The sequence below is a fragment of the Ixodes scapularis genome, unplaced genomic scaffold (genome assembly GCF_016920785.2).
Source record: "Ixodes scapularis isolate PalLabHiFi unplaced genomic scaffold, ASM1692078v2 PGA_scaffold12__126_contigs__length_90152505, whole genome shotgun sequence".
Lineage (NCBI taxonomy): Eukaryota > Metazoa > Arthropoda > Arachnida > Ixodida > Ixodidae > Ixodes > Ixodes scapularis.
Genome location: NW_024609838.1, coordinates 79,442,834 through 79,452,947, shown reverse-complemented (window position 1 = coordinate 79,452,947; position 10,114 = coordinate 79,442,834).

Sequence of the window (10,114 nt, the reverse complement as noted above, 5' to 3'; positions counted from 1 at the left end):
AGAAAGGAAACATCAAATAGAGAGTAAAGTCACCCACCGAGACACATTCCACGATAGTCATTATCGAATCAGCAACCCGGATAAAAACTGCACTTCACTTTCAAACAAAGAAACCGAGGTATCGCTAACACCAGTCATGGCCCTTGTTTATATAAAAAGCTTTCATCAATTCTCTGGCTGTGCTGTCTTTGCTCTTACCCAAGATCCTAACCTCCGGAAATCGCGCCTCACACGCACAGTCGGCACAGTGAGTTGGCAAGTGTGCATTGCCTTTATTCCTGATCGACAATTCATGTTCCCGTGCGCGGTCGTTAACACAGCGACCAGTTTAACAAATATATACTTTCCCACACGAGAGCGGATTCTCGTATACCACCGCTGTGGCACAATCCATAAACGGTCGGGCGTGCTTTTTGTTGCAGCCACTTGTCTTTTCTCTTCCCGAGGAAATCCTCGGGCAAAGGCCCGCAAGCTTGCGTGGCGCAGAGAACACGAAAGGTACATTGTACCTATTCGCTACCTTCTTGAGGTTGTGGGACACTTTATGTATATATGGCACCACTTCTGGTCTACACTTTTTTCGTGGCCGTATGGCCGCGTCCTCTGCTTTTCCTTGGTCTTTTGGAGCAACGTCTCAGCAACCGCCGTAATGACCGAGCAGGGGAAACCGGTAGACTTCAGCCTGGCTACCTGATCATTAAAGCTTCTATGCATAGAGTGTGGACACGACTTCCTGAGGGCGGACCCTAAGCAGACGGAGTCGATGGCTCGCTTAACAGTTTTTGAGTGAACCGAGTCATACGGCAGCAGCCCCTTCTGTGCTCGAGGGTTATAACGCCAGCATAAATGATTATTTTTTAACATCAGTCTTATATCCAGGAACTGGAGTGAGTCATGGGTTGGAAGCTCATGTGTAAAAGACAGGCCCAACTCATGAACATTAAAAGCGGTTACAATCTCATCTACAGAATCGCCATACCCAAGCAGGTGTTTTTTTTTTTTAAAGGATTAAAAAATCGTCAACGAATCTAAAAACCTTCAATACACCGCCATCGACAAAGCGGTTGGCTAAGTTCCGATCAACGTGCGCCAAAAAACTATTACAAAGAACTGGGGCCACACAGGACCCTTTGCAGATGCCCTGGCGTTGTATGTACGGTTTGTCTTCAAAAGAAATAAAGGTGGAACTGAGGTAAAACTCCAACAAAGACAGGAAGTTGTCCACAGGCACCCCCGTCGAGTATTGAAAAGCCACTACTCCGTTATCGTCTATACCACTCTCGGACGAACACACATAACTGCCCCTGAGGTACTGAATAAAACAGATCCTCAACGTCAACAGAAAACATGTACCCGATGGGTCTCGTTTGTTTTGAGTATGTCGTTACGTCTTCCGCATTTGAAGTTGCAAAGGGATCCTTAATTTTCAGTCCCCCCAACTGCTTCAAAAGAAACTGGCTTAACAACAACTGCAACGACCCTTTCTCGCTGACAATGGTCCTGAAAGGCACGTACACTTTGTGCGTTTTTGCCGAAAAGAACACAGGCAAGGCGATACCTTTACAGTCACCAATGGTCTTAGCTAGTTTTGTAAGTTCAAGGTCTTTGCACATACCCACTGCTCTGGGCTTGACACGGCAAGCACTAGGTTCGACAGCTTTAAGGTTCTTCTCCAGCGCTAGACGGGCCTTCTCGCAGAACGTACCGGCAGTCATCGCCACAAACCCACCCTCTTTGTCCGCTTGAAGGAGACGCAGATCGTTTTCTTTAAAGAAGTCCACAGCCTTCACAAAGGAGTCCCTTGAACCCCGGGTGACGTCCCTCTTGACTGTCCGTGTGAGTACGTCGACACCCGCAAGCAGGCAACTATCGTGTTGTTCAGATGGTGCTTTCCTAGCAACTCGTCGGTTCAACGCCAGCAAATCATGCGCAGCCATGCTAGGTTCAAGACAATATTTCGGTCCTTTTTGTAGGACTCATGACACGTTCTCCGGTATTTGGACGTCTTCTCCCAAAACCAGGAGACCCGCACCAGTGGCACCCTTGTCCTTCACCACGACAGTTTTCAGGATACAGTTTAAGACCGTTGTCCACCACATCTCGATTACCCGGGCAGCCAGGCGTTTACATGAGCGCAGCTTGATCTCCACCAGCCATGGTGGATCAAGAACGTGACACAGAACTCGAAGATAGTCATAAAAAAGTCTGACCTGCCGCCACAACTCACTTCTCAGCACTCTACAAATGCGTTTTGCGTGTCCCAGGGACGGTCTTACTTGTCCAAACAGTGCCGTAATCTCTGGGGGTATAAGACCTTTCCTCAGGTAAAAGGTGCTGACTCTCACCCGGCAGGTAGAAAAAACAATGTAGCTCACCAAGGAATTCACTTGGGATGTAGAATAAGGAACATTGAAGAAAGGGCCCGTTGTAGAAGAAATGTAGTCAATTAAAACTTGTTGTTGGCCTAGTTGGTTCATGATGCAGTCTAGAGGTTTCTGCGCGACACAAGCGACAATCACAAGCGAGTAGACACGAACAAGAGCAAACTTTAGACTAGTTTATTTGTGCGCGATCGACCACGAACATCCAGAAAGGGCATGCGCAGCACGCTACACAGAAGAAAAAAGGAAACATAAAATAGATAGTAAAGTCACCCACCAAGACACATTCCACGATAGTCATTATCGAATTAGCAACCCGGATAAAAACTGCACTTCACTTTCATACAAAAAAACCGAGGTATCGCTAACACAGTCATGGCCCTTCTTTATATAAAAAGCTGCCATCAATTCTCTGGTTGTGCTGTCTTTGCTCTTACCCAAGATCCTAATCTCCTGAAATCGCGCCTCACACTCACGGTCGGCACAGTGAGTTGGCAAGTGTGCATTGCCTTTATTCCTGATCGACAATTCATGTTCCCGTGCGCGGTCATTAACAAAGCGACCAGTTTGACCAATGAATACTTTCCCACACGAGAGCGGAATCTCGTGTACCACCGCTGTGGCACAATCCACAAACGGTCGGGCGTGCTTTTTGTTGCAGCGACTTGTCTTATCTCTTCCCGAGGAAATCCTCGGGCAAAGGCCCGGAAGCTTGCGTGGCGCAAGCTACTCGCTACTCGCTTGTGATTGTCCTTTGTGTCGCGCAAAAACCTCTAGACTGCATCATGAACCAACTAGGCCTACAACAAGTTTTAACTGGACGTCAGTGCACAGCTTTTGCACCGGCGAGGACTCGAAACATGGTTTTCAAACCCGTCGAGAAAAGAAGCGGTAGCCCGAGCAACGCGAGGAGCTCGAGCAGACATTCCATCGCTCGGGAACAGTGTGTTTCCACGTCTCGCCACAGCGGGGCGACTGTCACGTAGCTCTCCTCTCAGCCGTTGTCTGCCGCTCTACCATTTCAATTTCGGCGGCCACCTCCCGTGACGATCTGCTAGGCTTTGTCAGTATAGAGGAGGCTATGCCTCCACATGCACTACGGAAAAATACTTATAAATGGGCGACAACAAAATACCGTCGTGGCACTGTCAACGCCAAGAGCTCTTGCATGAAGATGCGCCTTCACGCGCTCCGAAAAAAAAAAAAGTATTCGAAAGAAAATGTTGACATTTTTTTTTCTTAGCCTTTTTTCTATGCGCTCCACGATGCATGAACGCGAAGGCCGTTCCCCATGATGTGTCGCACCTAGAGCCATGGCTGTACTGTGATTTAACGCAGGACTACTCAACTTTCTTCTAGTGCCTTTAGGCTAAGCGTGATCTTAGTTCTCAAACAGTGGATTATCCCATGGAGCGCCGTAGAAGTGATTTCGAAATTGTCCAGCCGGGTTTTCTAAAACAAAATAAATACATATACAGCAGCAATTTTCGAGCCATGACAATAATAATCTTCAGCCTGGAGATCATTGACTTTGCCTGTTTATACATCCAAAACACGAAAGGTTAACCGCATTTCTTGTTCATAAAGGTACTTGAACCGTATTGTTTAAAAGGCTTGATTTATCACTTTGCTTTCACGATATACCTACAGCTAGGGTATTTTATGCGACCCTCAATCACAAAAGGTTGGTGCACCCAAAAGAGCGTGTGCGTGAATAACATGTTTTCATGTTTGAACAATAATTATTGTTCCCCAGCAGATAAGTGACAGGCTATTTTTCGCTAACGAAAATAAGAAAAGGCGATCGTCCATTAGAAACCTATATCAGCGAGTAGCTATAAAAGCGTAACGCAATCCTGAAACATACACTGTGCCTGCGTGTACATGCATGTGTAAACCTCGAGTAGCAATGATTGCTCTCTTTTAGGGAATTCTGCTCTTATGTCACAGCCATGGTACTTTATCTCAAAATAGCGGAAGAGATTATCCTGATGCCAACGAGGTAAGAAAATACCATTCATGTAACACGTTTATAGCGAGGTGACGGACATGCGTGTGTTTTTTTTTTAATATCTTAAACCCCCCCGCATGAAGGTGCATAAATGCACGTATGACGTTTGTATTGTTATGGTGACGCTGTCGGAAGGAGCGAGGACAGGATGGCACAAGATGAGAGAACACAAAAAGAAATTACGAAGGCCGGGCGATTACGTGTTGCCTGGCGCAACACGGGCGTGCGCGCCACGGCCCCGTCGGAGTCTTACCCTTCCTAACAGAAAGTTCAATCGGAAGGGGAACTCTCATCGGCTCACAGGTTGCCTCTAGATTTACAAGAGCATTCTTACACCGATGATGACTTTTAACACATAATGTTCATGGGCTGGAGTTCATGCAAAAAATGTCGCACCCGAGTGTCACGAAAAATTGTTACACACAAGTCGAGTCAACGTAAATCATGCACAGCCCATCGTAGGCTATGCGTTACTATCAAAGAAAAAAGTAATTGTCCTGATCTATTATACGAACTCACGATCACGCTGATTTGAAAAGAAAGAAATCTACCAAGCTGCTCAGTGAGAATCAAACTCTAGACCTTGCGAACCGCAGCCCAAAAGTTTTTGTTCGGCGCCATTGGAAGTTAACTTTTATTTGCTTTCTTAATGATTGGGAAGTGAATTACTGTTACTAACTTTTTTGTGCCTTCATATGCGCTATGAAATAATGCACCAAGTATTTTGATATACATATTAAAAACCTCACATTTAGAGGAGAGCTTTAAAAATAATTGTCCATGTGTGTGCTTGTTAAACTGCTATGCACAGGCTTTACACATGAAGTACAAATGTACGGAAATTCACATGCAGTTACTGTACTTCGATATCAGCGTGGCGGACAGGAATTCGTTTCTGAAAGTCTAGACGGTCCTAGCAACACTAGCATGTCATGGGGAACACCAGAGTAACTATCTACGAACCGGATCGTCCGTGGACAACTAAAAATATTATTTTTATTATGCATTTGAGAACGTCCGAGGTTTAAGTATGGCAACCCAACAAAAACTAAATACGTGTTCGCGTGGCTCGACCGGGCAACGCAGGCAAGTCTAAATATGAACACCATTGAAGACTGGTCGCCCAGCCTGCGTCTTCCTCACATTCCTTGATTGAGGTCTTACAGAGCACCCGCGTCCCTGAAGAGAAGTTTATTGCATTTTGAAGCTTCGACATCGACGACTGTCGACGGCGATGAGCTCCAATAGACAATCCTCCACGGGCGCTCCAGCCGCTGCAGCCTGCCCTGTTCCCAGCCAGGTCCGACATCGTAAGGTCCTTCTGAAATCCTTGAAGATCACGTGGAAGATTTGCTGGACGTCCACCAGCGAGTATGCCTTTACAACGAATGGGATGATGAGGCTAATCTCCGCGATTCCATATTCTCCCTTTCCAATGCGGCTAAAATATGGTTTACGAACCAAGAGGATGAGATTGCTACATGGTTACTGCTCCAGAACTCAGGTTGCCAAAACAAGCAAGGAATTTAGGCAAAATGACAATCGAAGCGTATGTTCATTATGTTCAATTTTTCGGCATTTTGATGACGGTTATTAATTGCTAACATACCAGTCATCTCACAATATAAAAATGACCCCGTCGTGGAGCTTTCTAAATTGTTAAAAAATGAAAGGCGCTTACAACTATGTGTAATGCTGTATTAGGGCCCAACTCTTGAGGAGGAGGGGAGGGTGCGAAGGTGAAGGTAGGACCCTCCTCATCCTCTGTACCCTCTCCTCCTTCTCGTCTCCTCCTCCTCCCTCCTCCTCTCATTCCCTTTCCCTCCACCTCCCCCTTGTCCTCCTCCGCTCTGCCTGCCCCCTGGTGACGTCACTCGTTAAAGTCCTCGTGAAGAAAAGGTCGTGACCTTCGTCGTGATATTCACGAGTGACCTTGACGTCCGTCGTGACGTCCCGGTGACGTCATTATGGGAAACGTCCTATAATGCAACGCGCTGCTCACGGGAGAGACCCGCACGTTTCATCATGGGGAGTTTCGCCATAAAGCAACGGGTGGTTACGCCGACGGCGATGGCGACGGCGAAAGGGACATCGCTCAAGCCGGAAAATAACGACCTATAGCTGCGCTTTAAAAAAAAAAAGGAACATACGGCTTAAAGTATGCGGGCTATGAAATATATTTCTTCTCATTATATCTAATGCCCGGTAGCTCTTATTGAGCACCTATTTCCGGGCTTCTCCCTAGTTTCAATGATTTAGAGCGTGCGTGTGATTTTTTTTAAAAGCTAGAAACAGCACCTGCACACGTGAGCAGGGCGAGTAAAGGGCGAGTAGGGCGAGTACTGTAATCAAGAAGCAGACAAAGTGCACACGTTAATGTTCACTTAGTTTTTCTTGATGGTTGGCGGTTACTGTTCTGTTCGATAGTGGGATTGGTTGGTGTATATTAAGAAGCCTCCGAATTTAAAATGTGGAGCTGTGTTAAGAGACGGTGTTTTGCTCGCCCCCTTGGTCTGCATATGGGTTGGGCATATTAGTATTTCATGTTTTGGATGACCATCATGAACAAATCCCATACGGCTCACAAACCCTTAGGAACGTATTAACCATAAAGCAACGCATTCACCATTAACGCGATCATAGTGGAATGTCACGCTGTCAACTAGCTGAAAACGCCGCGCCGTGCCTTCACATAACGCCGTGGGAATGGTCTACATGACGAGAGGATTCTTCCGGATTTCGGTTACAGCAGCCCTCAGTAATTGCTGGTTCTTGCGGACTCCAGATGGGCTAAGGTAGTGTGCATGTCGGTCATACCTGCAGCGAAAACCTCAAAGAAACTACAATTAATTTTCGGAATTTTGGAATACAAGAAGTTGTAGTTACAGAGTTTCTTTCGACAGAGTTACAGCGTTCTCATGTGTAGCGCAAGTTCGTCTGCTTATTTTGCAGGAGCTGTAGTGGCGTCAGAACGACTCCGAGCTTCGATTGGTTCTGAATAAAGGATAGCGGGCGCACCTGAAGGCCGCCTGCTTTGAGGTCTACCCACTATTCTTCAATAAGAACCAATCAGAGCTCGGTGTCGTTCTGACTTCACCTACACTCTTGCGCAAAAAGCAGACGATTTGTTCTCTGCACTAATCTCCGAATTACACCACAAGCTGTGCGACTCTTACCACCCTTCGTCCAGCGGGATAGCGTCTAGTTCAAGGTCTCAAGCACGTCAGTAGTGCAAACTCGCATGGCACATCCAACTGGGTGACGTCAAGATAAAATTTCAAACACGTCAGATTTCCGCGCTCGCCGGCAACCAAACACACTCAGTCACTGTGTTTTTTTTTCTTTTTTGTGACACATGTTCTATGGTCCAAGTGGTAGAGAAAAGAGGGAAGGAGAGCGGGGGGATGGGGGGAGGGGGGGGGGGGTGCTCGAGGTTTTGGGTAAACAGCTGCAGTGTTTCACTCGTATACGGACGCCGCCTCGGAGATGGTCAAGTTTTCTTGGAGATTTGCTTGCTGACGGCCCTATTGGCGCCCTTTTACGCGCCATTATTATCGCTGGTTGCTTACAGCCAATATCCACTAGCCACCGTTTCGCCGCCGCTATTTTCGCATTTCGTCCCCATGTTCCGTCGCCGTCAATGCTCATTGGTTTAATGTCCCGAGTAGTTTTACCTCAAACAAAGAGCACGAAAGGGCCAGGGTCGTCTCGTGCTTGCGAAAGAGCGTGATGTTGAAATAAGCCAGTCAGAACCCTGGATTTGCTTCATGTTTTTATTTTATGAGAAAGTTCCAATACGGACCACCGCCCAAACGCCTGACTACCCATGCCTGAGACTTCGCAGAGCGTGACGTTTCTTCGCCGGCACCAGATCGCAACATGTAGTCTTATACAGCACTACGGGGCGAAGGAAGTCACCAGCGGGCAAAGGCGTCGCAAAACGATGTTTCGGATAGAGGCCCGCCGGAAGCTGCCACGGCTGCTTATCAAGCCGTCAGCGAGCCATAGAGGGACGTGTCCCAGAATCACCTTTTCCGGTCCATCTCCGTCGAAGCTCAAAAGCGCGGCAAAAACTGCGCGAAAAAAAAAGACGGTATGGGGAAGTCGAATATGTGTCCATGGTGTCGACATGAGCTGCTTTAGGTGCGCCTGCGAGCGTAAAATATATTTGAGATCCTCTGCATAAATTTAGATTAGTGTTTCCTTCGCACTAGGGGCGTATTTTGCCACTGTAAAAGTAATTTCTCAAAACTAGAAATTAACTGTAGGCTTAGAATAATTACAGTTATTTTGTTTTACTTGGAGTATGCTGGTGTAAACTCCACCTTCTTTCCTGCGCTTTGCTTTGTGACTTGACAGCATATTTAATTTGATAGTCTCACCCGTTCCTTATAAATGCCGTAAAACTCCAATTTTGACGTAGAGCTACGTTTTTCTTCCCACTGGCGAGGGCGTTCAAAGCTAGAAAGTCGGTGTCACGAAAGCGTGGTCACAGAGGTGACGTTACGCACATCAAAATAAGATTGAAGTTGTATTGAACGCGGAAAATGTTAAAGAAAGAACTGCAACCTTCCATGCGTGACTACGGTCCTCGCAGCGCGGTACACCAATTACGTGGCGAACATGCCACCGCGTCTACCACGAAGGCGCCGTTGGCTTCTTTCATCCGTACGTGCTTCTCCTTGAAAAAAAGAAACTTCGTATCGCATTTTTGAGAAGCCCAATAGCGCTCCCAGGTTTTTTTCGTCGACTTTCTTGGCACACAATTCCGCATATGCAGCTCAGATATGGCGACCCGGGGGGATGCATAATTGCTTCTACTAGACTCTGAGCCACGGGCATTCACTTCTGATGCAACCGCCATCGTCATACGGCACCAGTCAGCAGACGGATCTGTAGCTGCCATAAACAACGCATCTGAGACGAGTATACAAGTCACAACATCTCTTAAATTACTCCCCTCTTATTTATGGTGCCACCCACACGTAGTTCTGCGGAAATTTCTGCAGCATTGTGCACCAATGCACCGACCAATTTTAATTATTTAAAATGAACGTTGATGCATTACACTGAATTTTAACCGAAATATAAAACGAAATTTAAAAAAAATGCTTTATCAGTGGAATGCATAGAAAAGAAATACTGCGGTACATGTCGAATGGTGTTGAGGGTTCTGTGAGTGCTCACTGTTACCGGCACGTCACCTAGGGATGTCAATATTAGAAGAGTAGTGCTCTGGGATTTTTTTGCAACTTCAACGAGCAGATCACCAGAATGCAGTTTCTTCGTTTTGTAATCACCACCTATCTGATTGTCAAGAACTTTCGCTACAAGGAACGGTGACATCTTTGAGAGAGGATTGTCAGGGACCTCGGAGTGGATCACCATAAATCTTGAAACAGTTTCGTCTTCTTTATCTTTTACTATGACCATTCGTTCGGGACGATGCCTCTTAGCGGCACGTCCAGAACTGGGGGTTTTGGTTTGGGAGGTTGCCATAAGAGGCGAAGTTTTTTCGGACCCTGTTGTGTGCCGCCCACCACGGAGCCCAACATGGGAATAGATAACGCACCATAACAAAAAGGGCTTTGCTGGAGACGTTATGCTATTAGCACTGCCCAGGAACTATAACCAGGTGTGGGACTGGACAAGGGGTCTGTCGCCACCCAAGGTTAGCCCTTGCCGCCAAAGGAGCTGAAGAAGGAAAGAAGAGAAATGAGAA